The sequence below is a fragment of the Heptranchias perlo genome, chromosome 4, assembly GCF_035084215.1.
Source record: "Heptranchias perlo isolate sHepPer1 chromosome 4, sHepPer1.hap1, whole genome shotgun sequence".
Taxonomy (NCBI): Eukaryota; Metazoa; Chordata; class Chondrichthyes; order Hexanchiformes; family Hexanchidae; genus Heptranchias; species Heptranchias perlo.
Window position 1 is genome coordinate 94737276 of NC_090328.1, and position 22574 is coordinate 94759849.

Below are 22574 nucleotides of genomic sequence, written 5' to 3' on the forward strand. Positions count from 1 at the left end.
TCTAAATCTCCCTACTTTGCTGCTTCTGACTTTGCTAGCATGGTTTTAGCCACCTCTCCTGGCTCTACTACTCATCGATGGCCATTTCTCCGCTGTGAAACATCTTGAGAAGTTTACCGCGTTAAAAACGCTATATGAATGCAAGTTGATTTTTTTTTTTAATTGGTCTGTGGCAGTAAAGCAGCTGTGATGGAAGTTCAATTGGTCATGCCATTCTAGCAACCAGGTTAAATATCTAGTTTTCTTCTCCCAGCCAATATTGGACATGCCACTAAGTTACCTTGTTGGCAGTCCTAATAGTTGTGTGGCACCAAAAGTAATTTTTATACTAGACTTAAGTTTTGAAAAGCGTGCTTGTGCATAGAAGCATTGTGAGAGGATATATGTTACACACCAATTCAATACAATGTTATGGGTATACCAATACAACACTCAATGTTTTATTCTGTTACGATGAAGCTGTGTTTAATGCTTTAAGCCCATAAAGTTTCACTGCTGTAAACAGATTAATTATAGGTTAATTACTGTTGGCCCTCAAAGTCTGTAGATTAGCAGGTGCTTGTAAATTTCCAGATCAGAAGAATAAGGTGATTGACTTTCTCTTTTTTACAACACTTTTGACACTTTAAAGTGTTGCATACACTGTGAAAGATTTTTTAAAAATATTTTAGCAGATTTTCTGTGGTGTTACCCATGGTAAATCAGATAATATGCTGCTCTGTAAAGACAGGGGTATTACACATTATACGCTGCCAGGGTTTTCCTATCAAATAAACACTGATGAGACCAGAGTCTATTTGATTTTCAGCTGCAGGCCAGAACCCTGGTCTATCTTTCCTAAATGATTGATACAGTCAGTCTAGGATTACAGAAATGTATCATACCGTGTATATATATTATACAAGACTTTTGTATCATTTAAGGTATTTTCAATTACTTTGTACATTCAAAATAACTGCCTTTGTTGCTTTATACTTCTTTTCAATATACACTATGATAGGCAGGAAATGTGTGCTAAATGTACTGATTTTTGTGTTGTTACCAGTGGAACTCTTTGGTTTTGCTCACAGTAAGTTGGATTGTGCTTTATAAGCTCAGGAGTAAGGCATTATACATTCTGCTAAACTGGAGCGGTGACCTTTTAAGGACACAAAATCTAATTATTAAATTGAAAAAGCCACAGGTCAATCAGGGTCAAATTGTTTGAGATAACTATTTAGGTTGAGGTCAGCCAGAGTTTAATTGTTCTTCAGGGTGTAGTCAGAACCCAGGATGAAACATCTGGCTTTTTCTATATGGGTGATTGCTAAGGTTCCATTTTAAGTCATAAGCTACAGACAATCTGATTCCCGTATTAAGGTATTTTCCATTGGAATTTCCAAATGTAAAATAAAATACTAATAATCTAATATAAATAGAAATTGATCTCGCATCATAGAGAATGTGGATTGTGGGATTGGCTGGGGAGTGTTCCTGTAATAGTGAAAGATTCGGTTGCAGTTCAACATTTATTGAAATTAGCAGATATAATTTCAATTCATTATCTTCCATGCTCCTAGACTGAGAGAACGTGTTTCAGGTAATGTATTGGATGGGTGGGATAATGCAGCCCATGTTATAATGTACAGTACACCTGTGAGTACATTTGCAATTTCCTGTTTAATGTACAGTATTAGCCATATTTATTATTAAACCATGTTCTACAGTACTTTAAATACCTAACAAATTATATTCAGTTAACAGGTGTATTAAACTATTGGTAAATTATCTAAAGGCTGGGAATTCTTTGTGATTGCCTAACACACTCATCAGCTTGGCTGTATTAGTAGCACTCGCACCTCTCTCAAGGTAGAATATTGAAACCCCTCTCCAGGACTTCACACAACACAGACGGTCACTCCTGAGAGTCCTGTGTAATTGAAGATACTATTTTTTTTAGATGAGACATTGAACAACGGATGTAAAAGATTCCAGAGCACCATGGGCTTGATCCCTGACTTTCTGACTCCAAGGTGACAGATATATATGGCACCAAAGTATGTTTGACTTTTAAAATGTTTCAGGATCCCAGCAACTGTAACTTATAAAGAATATTCTATCCATACATCTAAAGAAAAATCTCATCTAGCAATCATAACAGTGTGGAGTCAGATCTGGGAATGATACTATGGTGCAGAATTGTTTATATTTTTAAATTAAGATGTGAAGGATTTAGGCTTTTTAACAAAGTTTCATCTGACTGAAAGAGAAGAGTGAGGACTTGTGGAATGAAGACAGTGAAGGGGATTGGTGGATAAATGGATGAAGAGAGAAGGGGACAAAGGCAGAAGGGGATGAGGACCAGACAGGAGTGGACAGAAATGGATAGACTGAGATGGGCATGGAGGGGGTGGAGCAGACTGGGACAGACCAGGCATACCTAAAAATGAGGTGCCAACCTGGTGAAGCTACAACTCAGGACTACATGCATGCTAAACAGCGGGAGCAACATGCTATAGACAGAGCAAAGCAATTCCACAACCAACGGATCAGATCAAAGCTCTGCAATCCTGCCGCATCCAGTCATGAATGGTGGTGGACAATTAAACAACTAACGGGAGGAGGAGGCTCTGTAAACATCCCCATTCTCAATGATGGCAGAGTCCAGCACGTGAGTGCAAAAGACAAGGCTGAAGCGTTTGCAACCAACTTCAGCCAGAAGTGCCGAGTGTATGATCCATCTCGGCCTCCTCCCGATATCCCCACCATCACAGAAGTCAGTCTTCAGCCAATTCAATTCACTCCACGTGATATCAAGAAACATCTGAGTGCACTGGATACACAAAAGGCTATGGGCCCCGACAACATTCCGGCTGTAGTGCTGAAGACTTGTGCTCCAGAACTAGCCGCGCCTCTAGCCAAGCTGTTCCAGTACAGCTACAACACTGGCATCCACCCGACAATGTGGAAATTGCCTAGGTATGTCCTGTCCACAAAAAGCAGGACAAATCCAATCCGGCCAATTACCGCCCCATCAGTCTACTCTCAATCATCAGCAAAGTGATGGAAGGTGTCATCGACAGTGCTATCAAGCGGCACTTACTCACCAATAACCTGCTCACCGATGCTCAGTTTGGGTTCCGCCAGGACCACTCGGCTCCAGACCTCATTACAGCCTTGGTCCAAACATGGACAAAAGAGCTGAATTCCAGAGGTGAGGTGAGAGTGACTGTCCTTGACATCAAGGTAGCATTTGACCGAGTGTGGCACCACGGAGCCCTCGTAAAATTGAAGTCAATGGGAATCAGTGGGAAAACTCTCCAGTGACTGGAGTCATACCTAGCACAAAGGAAGATGGTAGTGGTTGTTGGAGGCCAATCATTTCAGCCCCAGGATATTGCTGCAGGAGTTCCTCAGGGCAGTGTCCTAGGCCCAACCATCTTCAGCTGCTTCATCAATGACCTTCCCTCCACCATAAGGCCAGAAATGGGGATGTTCGCTGATGATTGCACAGTGCTCAGTTCCATTCGCACCCCCTCAGATAATGAAGCAGTCCGTGCCCGCATGCAGCAAGACCTGGACAACATCCAGGCTTGGCTGATAAGTGGCAAGTAACATTTGCGCCATACAAGTGCAGGCAATGACTATCTCCAACAAGAGAGAATCTAACTATCTCCCCTTGACATTCAGTGGCATTACCATTGCTGAATCCCCCACCATCAACATCCTGGGGGTCACCATTGACCAGAAACTTAACTGGACCAGCCACATAAATACTGTGGCTACAAGAGCAGGTCAGATGCTGGGTACTCTGTGGTGAGTGACTCACCTCCTGACTCCCCAAAGCCTTTCCACCATCTACAAGGCACAAGTCAGGAGTGTGATGGAATACCCTCCACTTGCCCGGATGAGTGCAGCTCCAACAACACTCAAGAATCCAGGACAAAGCAGCCCGCTTGATTGGCACCCCATCCACTGCCCTAAACATTCACTCCCTTCACCACTGGCGCACTGTGGCTGCAGTGTGTACCATCCACAGGGTGCACTGCAGCAACTCGCCAAGGCTTCTTCGACAGCACCTCCCAAACCCGCTACCTCTACCACCTAGAAGGACAAGGGCAGCAGACTCATGGGAACAACACCACCTACATGTTCCCCTCCAAGTCACACACCATCCCGACTTGGAAATATATCGTCGTTCCTTCATCGTTGCTGGGTCAAAATCCTGGAACTCCCTTCCTAACAGCATTGTGGGAGAACCTTCACCACACAGACTGCAGCGGTTCAAGAAGGCGGCTCACCACCACCTACTCAAGGGCAATTAGGGATGGGCAACAAATGCTGGCCTTGCCAGCGACACCCACATCCCATGAACGAATAATAAAAAAAAGAAGGGAGGGGCTGATCATTGTGTCAGATGGGAGCAGAACAAAGGTGAGCAGGATAGAAAGATGGGATGGGTGAGATGGAGACGGGAAGGTCAATACTATATAAAAATATATAGCTAATTCTCATGCATCAATCAGAGTTGAAGAATATACATTTAAATATTAATTGCTATAATAGAATTTTAAAATGATTACCTTTGAGTAAAAGAAGTAAGTTTGAGTTTTATCTTACAAGAAATTTGACCTCTGGTCACTTCACCTTCCCCAAGAATGAATTGGGGAGGAGGGGATGGGTGGGGGGGGGGGGGTGGAGAATTCATGCGTACATTGCCTTTGGAAAGGAGCAGGTTTAATGGGAAGAATGGCCTTGGTCCATTGTTAGATTTTTTTTACTGATTTGAGGGAGCTGCTACATAAAATGGCTTCCAAAGAAGCTTGCTTTACATTAATTTGCTTTACATGTATTTGTTGGTGTACACTAAAACCTGCAACGCAGGTTAATAAGGCCATAAAAAAGGAAAAACCAAGCTCTGGGGTTCATTTCTAGCGGGATAGAATTGAAAAGCAGAGAAGTTATGTTAAACTTGTATAGAACCTTGGTTAGACACACTTGGAGTACTGTGCACAGTTCTGGTCTCCGTATTATAAAAGGGATATAGAGGGATTGGAGAAGGTGCAAAAAGGATTCACAAGGATTATACCAGAACTGAGAGGATCTACTTATCAGGAAAGGCTGAACAGGATGGGGCTCTTCTCTCAAGAAAAGAGAAGGCTGGGGGGTGACCTGATAGAGGTCTTTAAGATAATGAAAGGGTTTGATAAGGTAAATGTAGAGAAAATGGTTCCACGTGTGGGGGAGTCCAAAACTAGAGGTCATAAATATAAGATAGTCATTAATGAATCCAATAGAGAATTCAGGAGAAACTTCTTTACCCATAAAGTGGTTGGAATGTGGATCACGCTACCACAAGGAGTAGTTGAGGCAAATAGCGTAGATTCATTTAAGGGGAAGCTAGAAAAGCACACGAGGGAGAAAGGAATAGAAGGGTATCCAGTTAGGGTTAGATGAAGAGGAGTGGGAGGAGGCTCATGTGGAGCATAAATACCGGCATAGACCATTTGGGCCAAAGGGCCTGTTTCTGTGCTGTAGACTCGATGTAACTCAATGTACTTGACGCAGGTTCCATGGAAGAGGGTTTGTGCAGAAGTGCAAAATACAGGAGTACTACACATTAAGCGTTATGGATTTTGGAGACTCAAAATGCATGCAGATAATAAACTGTACTCATAGTACTTAACAGTAAAGTGTAATTTTTATAGTTGGGGCAGTCCAATTTGGAATATGAATTTAACATGTAAAAAGACCATTTATGAAAAGTAATGTTGCTGCAATCAGCTATTTTCCATCAGATTTAGGAATACATACTGCAAAACCAAATAGCTTTTTTGACCAAGTAGGCAGCAGTCACCATCATCGGAAGCTTTCAGGTGAACAGGACCCCTTTAGGAGTTGAAACGTCCTCCTGAATTACTTTAATAATGGATATATGCAAGGCTACTCTGGAGGAGGAGAATGAAGAAAAATAGATTACAGAGCTCATAGGGTCACTTCATTCTTTGAATGCAAAGCACCCTCTTCATGCCATATGCTGAACCTTCCTGCCCCTTTTGGGGTGTAGCAATATATGTTTATCTATATGATGAAAAGTCTCGCAGCTAGTGCATGTTGGTAGGGCATCACAACTCAAAGGTGACTGTCAGGAAAAAAAAAATTATTTACCCATTTCCCATGGATGAAACCAACAAATCATAAACTAGATTAAACCAGACAATCAAAAACTACTCACAAATACACGGGTTAAAAAAACTAGAACCAAATAAAGGCCATATAATTTTCTCACCCAATCCATTTTGTTTTAAATTCAATTTTAGTCAAATAAGCCTATGAAAGATAATAATTCTGGGGAAAAGCACTGAATTTAAAATTTGGCATTGGGGTGTTAAAAATGCCTCCAAGAAGTTTCCCTCAGAATCTTTTCCTGCTCTCTTCCCCGTTCCCACAATGTACCAGGGTCACTTGTAAACAAAAACAGCAAGCATTGAAAATACTCTGCAGGTCAGACAACTGTGGAGAGAACAGACAAAATATCTTGGGTATGTAACCTACCTCAGAACTGGATGATATTACAGCTGAATAGCATTTCGAAAAACAGAACAGGGAGAAGGGAAAATACATACACTAAACCACTCTCACAGGACCTGTAAAGTGCTTAAGTGCAGGAAATGGTTAAATGGCAGAAGTGATATTAACCTGAGAATCTCAATGAATGAAAAAAATCTTTGTTCTTTAATGATTCAAACTTTTTTGAGCATACAACACATTTAATGTTCTTTAATTGGCCAATTACTGTGTGCCAGGACTTCCTATTTGTAAGAACCCCCCTTTCCAGAGGTGGAAAACAAGCCTGATAACCAGACATTGTACTTAAACCCCAGGAAACTACATGAAGGACGAATACTTTCAAGGTAGTTGTCATTTTTTTGTTTAAAAACAACAAACTAGAGTAAACTAGAGTAAATTTGAACTGTTGCTTAAGGTAACTTTGACAGGAAAAATAACAGAACTGTATAAAAAGCATTTACGTGCGCATTTCGCCCATTACTTCTATTAGCTATTTTTTTCTCTTGGTCCCTCTCAGGCTCTTCTCCCCCATCTCCTCCCTTTCCTGTCACCCAGACATGCCACCTTTAATTTCTCCCCTCCCCTTTGAGCCCCCATTCCCCCAGCCCATCACCAGTCCTCTGCCTTTCTATTCTCCTGGTGTTGTTCCAGGCTTGAATGCCCCTTAAACAAGTCCACAGCCACCACCCTTTTTCTGAAAGGCCCATTGAGGGACCCACCGGTGCCTCCTTACAAACAGCAACCTAAACTACCCATCCTCCTCTCTCACCGACCTTTCTGCCCAGTGTGCCGCTGGGGGTTAACCTCGGCAATCTCCTTCCTATTCCGCTCACCCCCACCCACCACTGCCACTTTGGACTCTGCAATGGACCAACAATCACCGCCTCTCTCTGCATTTCCCTACAGAATGTTTGTCCCCTCACGAACAAGGCCCTTGCGTTCATGACCTTACTGTGGATGGTTGTATTCACATCCTAACTTTGACTGAAACTTAGCTCATGGGTGGTGACACCATGGGCATAATTTTAACATGGCGGCAGGAACTCAGCAGGGGGGTGAATAGTCGCGTGGGAAACCCAGAAAACATTTCTGTGTGTCGGCTTGAGCAATCGTGACTAAATTGAAGGCCTTTAACGTAGCTTCTATGTTTCGCATCTCCAAGCTGTGCAGCGGGCGTACTGTGTACCCGAATGACGTGCTGTGAACTGGAGTATTTAAAGGGCCATTGCAAGCATGGATTTTGAGGGAGAAAGGAGGAATGCGCAGAGATGCAGCGTCAAAGGCGTAAAGCAGCACCCCGCTTTAATGACTCTTCTTTTGAGTTGCTACTGGCTGGTGTGAGGAGCAGATGGGACATACTGTTCCCGGGTGATAGGAGGAAGCGCCCTGCCTCTGCAACCAAGAAGGCCTGGCTCTAGGTGGCAGATGAGCTGAGGAGCAGGAGCATGGTGGCAATGTCATGGGTGGAGTGCAGGAAGCGCTTTAATGACCTAACCAGGTCAGGAAAAGTGAGTACAGTTACTGATTCACCTACATCCTGTGGTGTACATTACCCCCCCTCCATCTGTCTTGCCAAGCCTACTCCATCATATCACTCCTCACACCCATTTAAGTCTCATTATCAACTTACCTTCACTTTCTGTGCACTTCCTCACCTCCCCACTTGTGAACCCACCACTCCCACTCATCCCAATCCTGATGCAATGTGATGCGTTGATAGTCTGATAGTCACCCTCTGATGCATCTGTTCCATTGACAGCCTCGCCCAAAGTAATGCATCCATCGGGTGACCACGTCACTTCCACTCACTCACACGTCTGTTCTTTCTCCCCGAGAAGAGAGCACAAAATGCACAGGGGAGGAGTAAGACTGGAGGGGGGCCACCACAAGTAGTGTCCCTGACAAATGCTGAAGACGAGGTGTTGGATCTCAGCCGCACGGTTGAATGCCTGGCCGTTGGAGATAGTGAGACCGGCAACCCACAAACGACTGGTGATAGAACTTTAACATCCTTCACACACATCATGAATTGATGTTATCAATGATTGACCTGTTGCACACCTCAGTATGCTCATTGTAAACTGACTTCTGCAATAATTGTTAATATTGCTTTATGTTCTCTTCCAGGGCCTTCAAAGATTGATGAGGAGGCAGGCGCCATGGAAGAGGACGATTCTTCAGAGGAGCTCCATTTCTCTGAGGTTGCACTGTCACATCATATCCAGCCATGCACCAGCACAGATACTGGCACTTTGGTGGGTCCTGTTAGCCAGATAGTTGGGTTGTCACCTGGTGATTCATCACTCACAAGTGTGCATGAGCAGACACTGGAGGCAAGGGCAGCTGTGGAGAGTCCACGTCGGAGGGCGCACTCCTCTCCAAGCTCTGCTCAGCTAGACACAGATGCTGAACCCTGGGGGCCATCATTGAGAATGAGAATGATAGAGGTACAGCTCCACCTTTATAAAGTACTGGAAGACTTGCTGCACATGCTCGCCACAATAGCGGAGAGGATGGAGGAGTCCACCTCCAGCATTAGTGGATTGGTGGCGCAGGTAAGTGCGGGAATGTCTTCGATGGAGAGAGTGGCAGCCTCCATTGACCTTCAAACACGGCTCTCAAAGGAGTCTATTCAGGCCAAGCGGATGCCAACATGCCTGCCGCCTTAAACAGGCAGACAGATACTTTAGCCGCGGCCTTAGAATGCGTCACAGATCTGCTCCAAGCTGCTGTCCAGGGGAGTGGTCGGATTGATGTGGCCCTGGCCCAGGAGAGAAATGATGGCGAAAGGGGACATAGAAGTGGGGACTCTACTCAAAGTGCCCCCACATCGCACTCATTTTAACCCCCTCAACTAGTACCCGCAATGCTGCCTCGTCTCCAGATGACCGAGTCTGCCCCTGAATAGGTGCAGGTGGAGCAGTCTTTGGCGGGGCCTTCAGGGACTCCAAAACCCAGAGGTTGTAGGCCGAGAACATCCCAGCAGTCAGGGCAGGGACCTGAGCAACCTGCCACTACCTCCGCTGAAGCCACAAGGGATGCACCACATAGAGGAGGAAGAGGAAAGCTATGGTGTTTTAATCACCAAGGGTATGCCCATGGGTGTCTGATGGAATGTCATGTTATTCATTTATATTTGTTTTTTGTTATATGCCATTAAATGCTATAATTGTCAGCACCACTGCCACATCTTGTCCATTCTTGAGTTCCTTTTGTGAAAGTTCCCTTGCATGTGCTCCATCATGAACACCAAAACCTGATGCCACCTATTGGCTGCGTGTATGCATCGTTGAAGGACTGTTATATGCAAGCGGAGGGAGGGGGCTGGTGTTAGTGGTAGGTGGTTGTTCCAGGTGGTCTGAGTAGTTCACTATCTTCAGTTTGCAGATCTCCTTATGAGAATCTATTAGATATGAGTGACTCCCTGGCATCACGAGCAGCCACGTGTGCCGCTGCTCTGCCGATGGGTTGCCCATCTTCGTCGTCCTCCTCCTCGTCTTCCTCTTCCTCCTCATCCTTTTTTTCAAAGTTGCCAGCTGATGCGGATGCTTCATGAGCACATTCGAGCTCCTCCACCTCTAACCCTCTCTGCTGAGCGATGATGTGCAGGACGCAACACATCACTATTATTCTGCACATCCTCGCTGGTGAGTACTGAAGGGCTCCCCCAGATCGATCCTGGTACCTGAAGCGCATCTTCAGCATTCCTATGGCTTGTTCAGTGACAGACCTGGTGGTGATGTGACTGTCGTTGTACCGCTGCTGTGCCTCATTAGTGGGGTTTCTCAGAGGTGTCATGAGCCACATCAGCAGGGGGTATCCCTTGTCTCCAAGGAGCCAGCCCTTAAGTCTGTCTTGTGCGTGGAAAAGGGCTGGGATGTTGGACTCACGCAGAATGAAGGAATCATTGCAGCTGCCAGGGAATTTGACACACACCTGCAGAAACCTCTTCCGGTGTTCACAAACCAGCTGTGCATTGATGGAGTGATGTCCCTTTTGGTTGATGAACAGTCCTGGCTCATGTGGAGGTTCTCGGATTGCTACGTGTGTGCAATCAATTGCACCCTGCACCTGTGAGAAGCCAGCCAGAAAGTTCAAGCCCTCTGCCCTCTCAGTCTGGCTGATGTCGTCACTGGGGAAGTTGACGTAGTGAGATGCCCTGGCAAACAAGCCATCCGTCACCTGTTGTATACACTTATGCACAGACGACTGAGAGACCCTGGAGATGTCATCGGTGGCGGCCTGGAAGCATCCGGAGGCGAAGAAATTGAGGACAATGGTTACTTTAACTACGACGGGCAATGCGTGGCCACCAGGCCCCGGGTGCAGCTCTGCATGAAGGTACGTGCAGATGTCTGCAACCACCTGGCAACTCAATCTGAGCCTGCATAGGCACTACTGTTCAGAGAGGTCCAGGAACTCAGCCTCTGCCTGTAGACCCTCTCACATGGATAGTGCCTCCTGGGACCTCAGCCCCTCTGTTGGTCTCTTCTTTGCTTTTCTCCAGATCCTTGTGGCACACCTCTGTTTTGTGCACCTGCAGATCCCAGAACTGCACGCCGTGTCTGCCACGGATGGTGATGTTCCTCCTCCTCAGATATACTGTGGAATAGATCCATTGCCTCCCTCATCCTGATCTTGTCAGTTTGAGGTGGTCCAAAATGTAGGTAAGTATGTCTGAACACAAGAATTCTGAGTGTGAACAAAGAAATCTCAGTCTAAACACAAAGAAGTCGCAGCCAAAGGTTTGTCTGAGAGAACTGATTGCTCTGCTGCAAAAACTCACCTTTTCTTCAGATGTGTCTATCAGTGGTTTAAATCCCTCAGTCCCTCTGGCCTTGCAATCTACCACGCCATCACCAACCTCCCTTTCCTCTCCAAAGTTCTTTAACATGTTGTTGTCTCCCAAATCCATGCCCACCTTTCCCACAACTTCACGTTTGAACCTTTCCAATTAGATTTCCGCCCTTGCCACAGCTTTTAAATGGCTCTAATCAAAGTCACAAATGACATTCTATGTGACTGTGACCATGGTGCATTATCCCTCCTCATCCCATCTGCAGCCTTTGACACAGTCGACCATAACATCTTCTCCATTGTCCAGCTCACTAAGACTGCCCTCGTTTGGTTCCACTCTTGCTTACCTGATCATACCTGAGCATCTCCAGCAATGGCTTCATTTCCTGCCCCACACCGTTACCTCTGGAGTACCCAAAGGATCTATCCTTGGCTCTTCCTCTTCCTCATCTACATAATGCCCCTTGGTGACATCATCCAAAGACATGGGGTCAGGTTCCACATGTACACTAACGACACCCAGCTCTACCTCTCCACCACCTCTCTTGACTCCTTCACTGGCCCTGTGCTGTCAGATTGCTTGTCTGATATCTGGTTGTGGATGAGCAGCAATTTCCTCTAGTTCAACATTGGGAAGACTCTGAGTTATTGTAGTATTGTTGGTTATGAGGGAAATCTGAGTGTTACCAGTATTGCTATTATTTATTGTTGCAATTTCAGTGAGTTACTATTAGTTACTGGTGGAATCAAAGTTCCTCCCACCTCTGGTTTCCCCTCCGCAAATCCTTCCCCCACCTTCGGTTTCCCCTTTTCCCCGCCCTCAGTCCCCCTTCTTCGCCTGATTATGGGAGGCCTCCTAGTTCTCGTAACTTCTCGCACAATAGCTGCTGGCGCGATACCATGAGTAAAGATTCTCAACCACAGGGGACCCAACCTCTATAAGGTAAGTGCAATAACATTTGCAGATGTCACGTGATCTGATGTCACATGGTCAAACGTCAAATGATCAAACCTCCAGGAATGCCTCCAACCAGAGTTGGCAACCTATGCCTGTGTCACTCAGATTGGTCAATTGAATGAAAGGGAGTTTCAGTGAAAATCAAGGGTATATAACAGGATGTTTTTGACACCATTTTTTAAATCTTCTGACTCCTTTTTTTTGTTCTCAATGTTTAGTTGTCTTTAACTAGTGTAAGTGGAAGGGTGTCTGTAAAAAATGACAGAAACTGACAGAAACAGAGAGGTAATAGAAATAAGACTGTACAGCTATAGCGACCAGTTATAGGCAGACATAGATGTTTTCCTTAGATGTACGTTTTTCCAAATTCAAGGGAAGTAAGATTTAAGCCAGCTAGCCTGCTCATTAAGATTTAAGCCAGCTAGCCTACAGTTACCGGCTCATAAAGTGGGTTTACCCAGGAGCAAAGGAATGGATAACACCACTACAGAAGGAGGTTCATCATTCCGATGTCCCAGAAGCCAACCCCATCGTCCCAGGGGCAGGTGCGGCAACCAGCTTAGCTACACAGCTCCTAAGGGCAAGGCTGTATACGTTCTGGAAGCATTGCTAACTACAAGCGTACAGATGTTAACCTATCCAATAGACTGGCTACCTAAGAGTCTAATCCTAAATTAATTCCATCAATTTACGTCAGTCTCAGACACTGATCTTGACTAAAAATTGATAATCAACAAAATAGTTCATGCTGAATTGGTGTGATACAACTTGAACTGTCTTAATAACCTCTGATTTTCATTTTGTTAGTTAACCCGGCAACTACAGGCCAGTCAGTTTAACCTCGGTGGTGGGGGAGCTTTTAGAAACAATAATCCGGGACAAAATTAATAGTCACTTGGACAAGTGTGGATTAATAAAGGAAAGCCAGCACGGATGTGCTGAAGGCAAATCATGTTTAACTAACTTGATTGAGTTTTTTGATGAGGTAAACAGACATGTTGATGAGGGTAATGCGGTTAATGTTGTGTATATGGACTTTCAAAGGCGTTTGATAAAGTGCCACATAACAGGCTTGTTAGCAAAATTGAAGCCCATGGAATAAAAGGGACAGTGACAGCATGGATACAAAATTGGCTAAGTGACAGGAAACAGAGAGTAGTGGTGACAGGTTGTTTTTCAGACTGGAGGAAGGTATACAGTGGTGTTCCCCAGGGCTTGGCACTAGGACCACTGCTTTTTTTGATTTACATTAATGACTTGGACTTGGGTGTACAGGGCACAATTTCAAAATTTGCAGATGACACAAAACTTGGAAGTGTAGTAAACAGTGAGGAGGATAGTAATAGACTTCAAGAGGACATAGACAGGCTGGTGGAATGGGTGGGCACAGAGAAATGCGAAGTGATACATTTTAGCAGGAAGAATGAAGAGAGGTAATATAAACTAAATGGTACAATTCTAAAGGGGTTGCAAGAACAGAGAGACCTGAGGGTATATGTGCACAAATCTTTGAAGGGGGCAGGACAGGTTGAGAATGCGGTTAAAAAAGCATATGGGATCCTGGGCTTTATAATTATAGGCATAGAGTACAAAAGCAAGGAAGTTATATTGAATCTTTATAAAACACTGGTTCGGCCACAACTGGAGTATTGTGTCCAGTTCTGGGCACCGCACTTAAGGAAGCATGTGAAGGCCTTAGAGAGAGTGCAGAAAAGATTTACTAGAATGGTTCCAGGGATGAGGGACTTCAGTTACATGGATAGACTGGAGAAGCTGGGGTTGTTCGCCTTAGAGCAGAGAAGGTTAAGAGGAGATTTGATAGAAGTGTTCAAAATCATGAAGGTTTAGAAAAAGTAAATAAAGAGAAACTGTTCTTATTGTCGAAAGGGTTGAGAACCAGAGGACACAGATTTAAGGTGATTGGCAAAAGAACCAAAGACGACATGAGGAAAAACTTTTTTACGCCGCGAGTAGTTATGATCTGAAATGTGCTGACTGAAAGGGTGGTGGAAGCAGATTCAATCATGGCTTTCAAAAAGGAGTCAGATAAATAATGGAAGGGAAAAATTTTGTCGGGCTATTGGGAAAGAACGGGGGAACAGGACGAACAGGATTGCTCTTACAAAGAGCCAGCATGGGCTTGATGGGCGAATGGCCTCCTTCTGTACTGTACCCATTCTATGATTATATGATTCCATAACCCTATTTGCATATTCAATATTTAGGTTTAGGTGGTGCTAATTATGAATCTGAAGATCTGAAGTTCATAAATAATTGTTAATGCATGACTTGTCTGACTTCTGTGATGATTTAGCAAGAAAGTGTTCATTCATTCACTGAGCAGCTTGTCTGTATCCTAATTCAAGGTTGGAAAGGTAAACGTGACTACAATGTGAACTGATTGATGTAAGACAGTTTGGTGAACCAAATCATTCACTCCTAAGCGTAGGCTGGGTGGGAAACCCCAGATGGTTCCTTGACGAGGATTCACCTGGTGCCTTGATAAATATTTGTCAGGATATCAATCCCAGTTGTCTCACACACCCCAGCCCATCTGCTGCTGAAATCCTCATCCATGCTTTTGTTAACAGACTTGCATATTCCAATGCTCTCCTGGCCGGCCTCCCATCCTCCATGCCCTGTAAACTTCAGCTCATCCAAAACTCTGTTGCCTGTATCCTTGTCCTTGTTGGCCTACATTGAGTCCCGGTTCCCCGTCAAATCCAATTTAAATTCTCCTTCTCGTGTTTAAATCTCTTCATAATTTCGCCCCTCCCTATCGCTGTAACCTCCACCAGCCCTACAATTCCCTCCCCCCTCCACACCCAACTCTTTGTTCTTGACTCTGGCCTTTTGTGCATCCCTGTTCCCTTTGCCCCATCATTGGTGGCCGTGCCTTCAGCCATCTAGGCCCCACACTTTGGAATTCCCTCTCTAAATCCCGCTGCCTCTCCACCTCCCTCTACTCCTTCAAGGCCCTCCTTAAAACCTACTCTTTGACCAAGCTTTTGGTCACCCTGCCTAATCTTCTTTGGCTAGGCATCCATTTTGGTAAAATTACACCTCTGAGAAGTGCCTTAGGATGTTTTTCTACATTAAAAGTTCTATATAAATGTAAGTTGTTGTAATCGCTAATACAGTAGTCCAAGCATGCTACATGATCCAACCACTCTCAATGGTCTCTAATCTTACCTCAGTGCAAACCTCCATTCCCTTAATTGTAGGAACATCACTGCTTCTGTCCTTAGCCCTGGGGATCCTTCTATTCCCAGCCTCACTAATACCTACGCCTGCCCCAGATGCAGTCTCAAGTTTCCAGGTAAAAGGAAACCAACCCTACTCTATCCTGCTCCCACTCCATCCTGATCCAACTCATTCTGTCCTGCTCCCACTCACCCCATCCTGCTCCCGCTCACCCCATCCTGCTCCCATTCATCCCACCCTGCTCCCATTCATCCCACCCTGCTCCCACTCACCCCATCCTGCTCCCGCTCACTCCATTCTTCTCCCACTCACCCCATCCTGCTCCCACTCACCCCATCCTGCTCCCACTCACCCCATCCTGCTCCCGCTCACCCCATCCTGCTCCCATTCATCCCACCCTGCTCCCACTCACCCCATCCTGCTCCCGCTCACTCCATTCTTCTCCCACTCATCCCATCCTGCTCCCGCTCACTCCATTCTGCACCCACTCACCCCACCCTGCTCCCATTCACCCCATCCTGCTTCCACTCACCCCATCCTGCTCCCACTCACCCCATCCTGCTTCCACTCACCCCACCCTGCTCCCACTCACCCCATCCTGCTCCCACTCACCCCATCCTGCTCCCACTCACCCCATCCTGCTCCCACTCACTCCATCCTGCTCCCACTCACTCTATTCTGCTCCCACTCACCCCATCCTGCTCCTACTCACCCCATCCTGCTCCCACTCACCCCATCCTGCTCCCACTCACCCATCCTGCTCCCACTCACCCCATCCTGCTCCCACTCACCCCATCCTGCTCCCACTCACCCCATCCTGCTCCCACTCACCCCATCCTGCTCCCACTCGCCCCATCCTGCTCCCGCTCGCCCCATCCTGCTCCCGCTCACCCCATCCTGCTTCCGCTCACTCCATTCTGCTTCCACTCACCCCATCCTGCTCCCGCTCACCCCATCCTGCTCCCACTCACCCCATCCTGCTCCCACTCACCCCATCCTGCTCCCATTCACCCCATCCTGCTTCCGCTCACTCCATTCTGCTTCCACTCCACTATGTGACTACCCATCTGTGCAGCCCCACATTGCTCCTCTTCTCCCTGTGTTCCATTCCGCTGCACTCCCTGTGCAATGCTCTGGACTCGTTGTGAGCAATGCCACAGGGGGGTCTGCTAGTATAATTTATTATTGGTGTGTTATAATTCTATACTTTGGTACTTGGGAATGGAATTGGTGATACCCAGAAGGAATGTGCTTTTTATTCAGCACCAAAGGGTCATGGGTTAGATTTCTCAATGTCTTCACATTGCTGGTGCTGAAAATGGCTCCTGCACTTCTCAACTTTGCTACCAAGTGTTTATTCTTGTAGTATGTGGAGGATGTGAATGAAAATGATCAGGTAGGTCATATATTTCTTTGTTCCTAGCAGAATACAGGGAGCTATGTGTATGGTATATATTATGGATATGTGAGTGTGGTATGTAGTGTTGTTTTGGGCTATAATAGAATGGTACAATCTCTGAGAATATTGGCCCCGATATTTACGGGAAGATCGTGCCGAATTTAAAGGCAGGACCTCAGTAGAATTTTTTACTCTGTTTCCTGCCCGGTAGTCTTTCGGATTGAGAGGCTGGCCGGCTGCCGGGCGCAAAAGCCTACTGTAGTAGGCAGTAGCCAGAGGCCGTTGGGGACGGTCCCCAGCAATCGGATAAGATCGGGAGTTGGTTGGGGCTCGGAGCATGGAGGGAGGGAGGCATCGCGGGGGGAAGATATCGCTGGGGAAGAAGACATTGCAGGAAGGGGGAAGTCATTGCGGGGGTGGGGGGGGGGGGTCAGTCGATCGCGGAGGGGGTCGGCATATCGTGGGGGAGGCAGATTCCGGGGAGGGTAGACAGATCGCGGGGAGGGTCGACAGATCGCATGGGGAAGGCAGATCACGGGGAGGAGGCAGAACACGTGGGGAAGGCAGAACTTGTGGGGGAGGCAGATCGCGGGGAGGAGGCAGATCGAGGGGGGGAGGCAGATCGAGGGGGGGAGGCAGATCGAGGGGGAGAAGGCAGATCGTGGGGGGAGGCAGATTGCGGGGGAGAGGCAGATTGCGGGGGGCGGCAGATCGTGGGGGGGAAGGCAGATCGTGGGGGGGAAGGCAGATCATGGGGAGAGGCAGATCGCGGGAGAGAGGCAGATCGCGAGGGAAAGGCAGGTTTCTTTGAGGGACCGGGGAAAGTACCTCTTAGCCCACAAGCAATGCTGGAAAAGGACTTACCTGCTGGATCTGACAGTTCTCGCCTCCCTTCAGCTGCTGGGTTTCCCGAGCCCTGGGAAACCCGGCCCATAGCCGTGAAATTTAAATGGCTGCCAAAATATGAGGAATGCAGCCTCATTAATATATAATCACTGACCCGCCTCTTCAGGGGGGGGGTTAATTGGCCACCTCCCAACCCGCCACGGTTAAAACGGAAGTAGGCGCATTTGCCGCAGGTTGGTGTCGGATTTCCCATTTTTAGCAATTTAGCCGCCCCGACCCTCTCCTGCCCAGGTTAAAATTACCCCCATTACATTCAGATTGTTGAAATATCTCACCCACCCAGCCCTCTTAAGTATTTTGCTTGGAGCAATGAAGCTAATGGCCTTTAAAGATTTATAGGTTATTTATGAATTCTATTTATTTGATATATAATCTTTTTTACTATAATTACACACGATTAAGGAAAAGTAATCTAATGCTAATGTGAACGTGAAATTGTGTACACAATGAGGTTTTTACTGCACTAACCATCGATTCACCACTTAGCCATATCTCACTGAAGCAATCAATTGTGTGGTAAAAGCTCGAATATACACACATCTTTCTGATTTGTGCTTAAATATAGAATGCCATCAATGCAGGTTGCACTATATGGACACTCATAGCACCTACAGATTGCAAGAGTTATCTTTCAGTAGTTTCAAAAGTGGAGTGAAGTCCCTGTTTGGTTTTCTTTACGACAAGCAACTGTTGCACTTTGTAAAAATTCTTCATGCACAGGTCAAATGCCTTTGATTATCATTATGCTTCCGTTCCATAAATGAATGCCTGAAAGTTACTGTGCACCAAATAACAATCATATGACACTAGAAAGCACACGAAACAAATGTATTTTATCAGTGTATAGTGGGGATACACATGTCAAAACCGGTGAATGGGTCATGTATGATTACACAATAACCTGAGTCCCATACATACACAAAAAATGAGATTCCTCTATATGCACAAAAACTGGGACACCTGAAAACAAGACCCTCATATACAAAAAAATGAGATCCCTGAAAGAGAGATTCTCCATACACGAAACAGTAAGGACCACATACACACACCGTGCAGAGAAAAAGCAAGACCCCTCCAAACACAAAAGAATTAGAGGGTCCCCTCATTCTCCTCTAATCCTTTCCTTCCCAAATTCCCTCTGTCCCATTCTGCATGGAGGGATTTCCTGTATAGGTATAGGTTTAGAATAAAGGTAGTCTTGATTCACTTCACAGGGGATAATATATTAGCATGGGCAGAGGGTGGTTAATGGACAGAAAACAGAGGGTAAGAATAAACCGGTCATTTTCGGGTTGGCAGGTTGTAACTAGTGGGGTGCTGCAAGGATCAGTGCTTGGGCCTCAGCTGTTTACAATATATATCAATGACTTAGATGAGGGGACCGAGTGTAATATATCCAAGTTTTCTGATGATACAAAGTTAGGTGGGAAAATATGCTGTGAGGAGGACACAAAGAGGCTGCAAAGGGATATAGAAAGGTTAAGTGAGTGGGCGAGATGTTGGCAGATGGAGTATAATGTGGGGAAATGTGAAATTATCCACTTTGGTAGGAAGAATAGAAAAGCATGATTTTTTAAAAAGGTGAGAGATTAAGAAATGTTGGTAGTCAGAGGGATTTGGGTGTCCTTGTACACGAATCACAGAAGGTTAACATGCAGGTACAGCAAGCAATTAGGAAAGCAAATGGTATGTTAGCCTTTATTGCAAGGGAGTTGGAGTATAAGAGTAAGGAGGTCTTGCTGCAATTATATAGGGCTCTGGTGAGACCACACTTGGAGTACTGTGTACAGTTTTGGTCTCCTTACTTAAGGAAAGATATACTTGATTGATTCCTGGGATGAGAGGGTTGTCCTATGAGGAGAGATTGAGTAGAATGGGCCTATATTCTCCGGAGTTTAGAAGAATGAGAGGTGATCTCATTGAAACGCATAAAATTCTTAGAGAGCTTTACGTAGTAGATGCTGAGAGGTTGTTTCCCTTGGCTGGAGAGTCTAGAACTAGAGGTCATAGTCTTAAGATAAGGGGTCAGCCATTTAGGACCGAAATGAGAAAGAAATTCTTCACTCATTGGGTTGTGAATCTTTGGAATTCAAGACTGAGATCGATAGATTTTTGGACACTAAAGAAATCAAGGAATATGGGGATAGGGTGGGAAAGTGGAGTTGAGGTAGAAGATCAGCCATGATCTTATTGAATGGTGGAGCAGACTCGAGGGGCCGTATGACCTACTCCTTCTCCTATTTTCTTATGTTTTCATTCCCATTATGCTGGAGCTCAGTTGGTTATGGAGTTAAACCACATCACTGATTGCAGTACTATCTACAATCCATTGTTTCTATGTTCCACACATAGAATGACCATTGAATAAGGACCATTAAAGTCTGTTTTAATTGACAATTTTTAAACCCATGTTCTTTGGGTTCTATTTTTTAGCATTGGGCAATGGGGATAAATTGAGGGTAAACACTGCACCTCAAAAAATGCAAATAAATTTGGTATTTATTTGGAATATTATTAAAACAAGCCATGAACTAAAAAACACATTGCTTTGTGAATGATAACTACTGAGACTCTGAAGTGTATGAGGCATAGTTACGCTAGTTAACAGCCCACGATTATTTACTCAGTTCACAGACACTGCTTTCATGGGCCACAATGGCAGTTCCAAAAGTTTTGGCAAGTGTATGCTTGCAGCATTTTCAATAAAACTACATTTGCCAAGGTTTGTTCACCTGAAATCTTGGATGAACCAAGAACCTTCATAAGTTCTCTCAGTATCAGCTGAGCCAGATGGGACACTGAGGACGTGAGAAGCAACACAGGTCAAATTCTGCCTAAAATTCGGCATTTGGAAAAAGATTTCGGCCCGAAATCTCGAAATGCTATATCTATCAGCTTTCCATCTGGAGCAGGCAAGGTCTGCGATTCACTTTCTAGTATGTAGGGATGATGTGGAGATGCCGGTGATGGACTGGGGTGGACAAATGTAAGGAATCTTACAACACCAAGTTATAGTCCAACAGTTTTATTTGAAAATCACAAGCTTTCGGAGGCTTCCTCCTTCATCAGGTGAGTGCGGGATTCCATGAAAGGGTACTGCATATATAGTCAGAGAACAATGCCTGGTGATTACAGATAATCTTTCCAACTGCCCGTTATCAAGGTAATCAAAGGAGTTGAATAGTGTTCAGACAGAGAGACATTACATACCAGACTACTGAATATACAAACAGTCAGAACCGTGGTGTGCGTCAGCTTCACCTCTGACTTCTGAGCGGTCCGAATCGCTCCCACTCCCTGGGTTCTAGACCTTGGACTTATTTGCGGGTTGTGACAAAGTGCAGCAGACAACTGGTTTTGGTGCAAGAAACTTTGACCTTTATTCAAGAGAGGAAATACAATACAACAATCTTAACACTCTAATAAAATGGGGAACACTTCACTACAAATGAGGGAAATTACAGTCGGAAGGATACCTCACCCCTCCCAATCCCACAGCATTAGCTAGGTTGGACTCTAAAGGACCAGGGATAATGCTCACCAAACGAAACCTTGACAGTAATTCACCCAGAGGTAAGTCAGAAATAGATTGTAGAGTGGAAACTTTGTGGATCTTCGGTTTTCTCCTGAGTTGGTTTTCTTTGATCGCGGTGGCTCAATATTACCTGGTTGGCTGGTGGTAATATTCGGTTGGTTGTTTCGTAAGGCCCTTGTTGCCGCGAGGTGTCTGATGGTCACTGGGGCTGTTGCTCTGGTTTCTTCTTGTGTGTCGGCCTGCTTCTAGAGCTGCTGACCTTTCCTGTCAAACTGCCTTCCCCTCGCCTTGTTGTTTGCTGGAAACTGCTCTTCTTTCCAGACACATGTAAGGAATCTTATAACACCAGGTTATAGTCCAACAATTTTATTTTAAAATCACAAGCTTTCGGAGATTATCTCCTTCGTCAGGTGAGTGAGTGAGTGAAAGGTTCTCAAATTGCATATCTTATATTAGGCTGGGACACGCTCACACCAATCAAAGGTGTCGCTGGTGTTCAGACAGGTTAGCCACAGAAAACAGTTCTGAATACACAATGGGTCAGGTTACAAAGCCAGAGAGAGAAAGAAACCCAAAAGGCAGAGAGAGAGAGAGAGAATGTCCAGTTGTATTAAAAACAGATAACTTTTTTTCCCCTGCTTACGTGTAGCATGACATCAACCCAAGATCCCGGTTGAGGCCGTCCTCATGGGTGCGGAACTTGGCTATCAATTTCTGCTTGACGATTTTGCGTTGTCGTGTGTCTCGAAGGCCGCCTTGAAGAACGCTTACCCGAAGATCGGTGGGTGTCCTTGACTGCTAAAGTGTTCCCCGACTGGGAGGGAACCCTCCTGTCTGGCGATTGTTGCGCGGTGTCCGTTCATCCGTTGTCGCAGTGACTGCATGGTCTCGCCAATGTACCATGCTCCGGGGCATCCTTTCCTGCAACGTATGAGGTAGACAACGTTGGCCGAGTCACAGGAGTATGAACCATGTACCTGGTGGGTGGTGTCCTCTCGTGTGATGGTGGTATCTGTGTTGATGATCTGGCATGTCTTGCAGAGGTTACCGTGGCAGGGTTGTGTGGTGTCGTGGACGCTGTTCTCCTGAAAGCTGGGTAATTTGCTGCGAACGATGGTCTGTTTGAGGTTGGGTGGCTGTTTGAAGGCAAGTAGTGGAGGCGTGGGGATGGCCTTAGCGAGGTGTTCTTCGTCATCGATGACATGTTGAAGGCTGCGGAGAACATG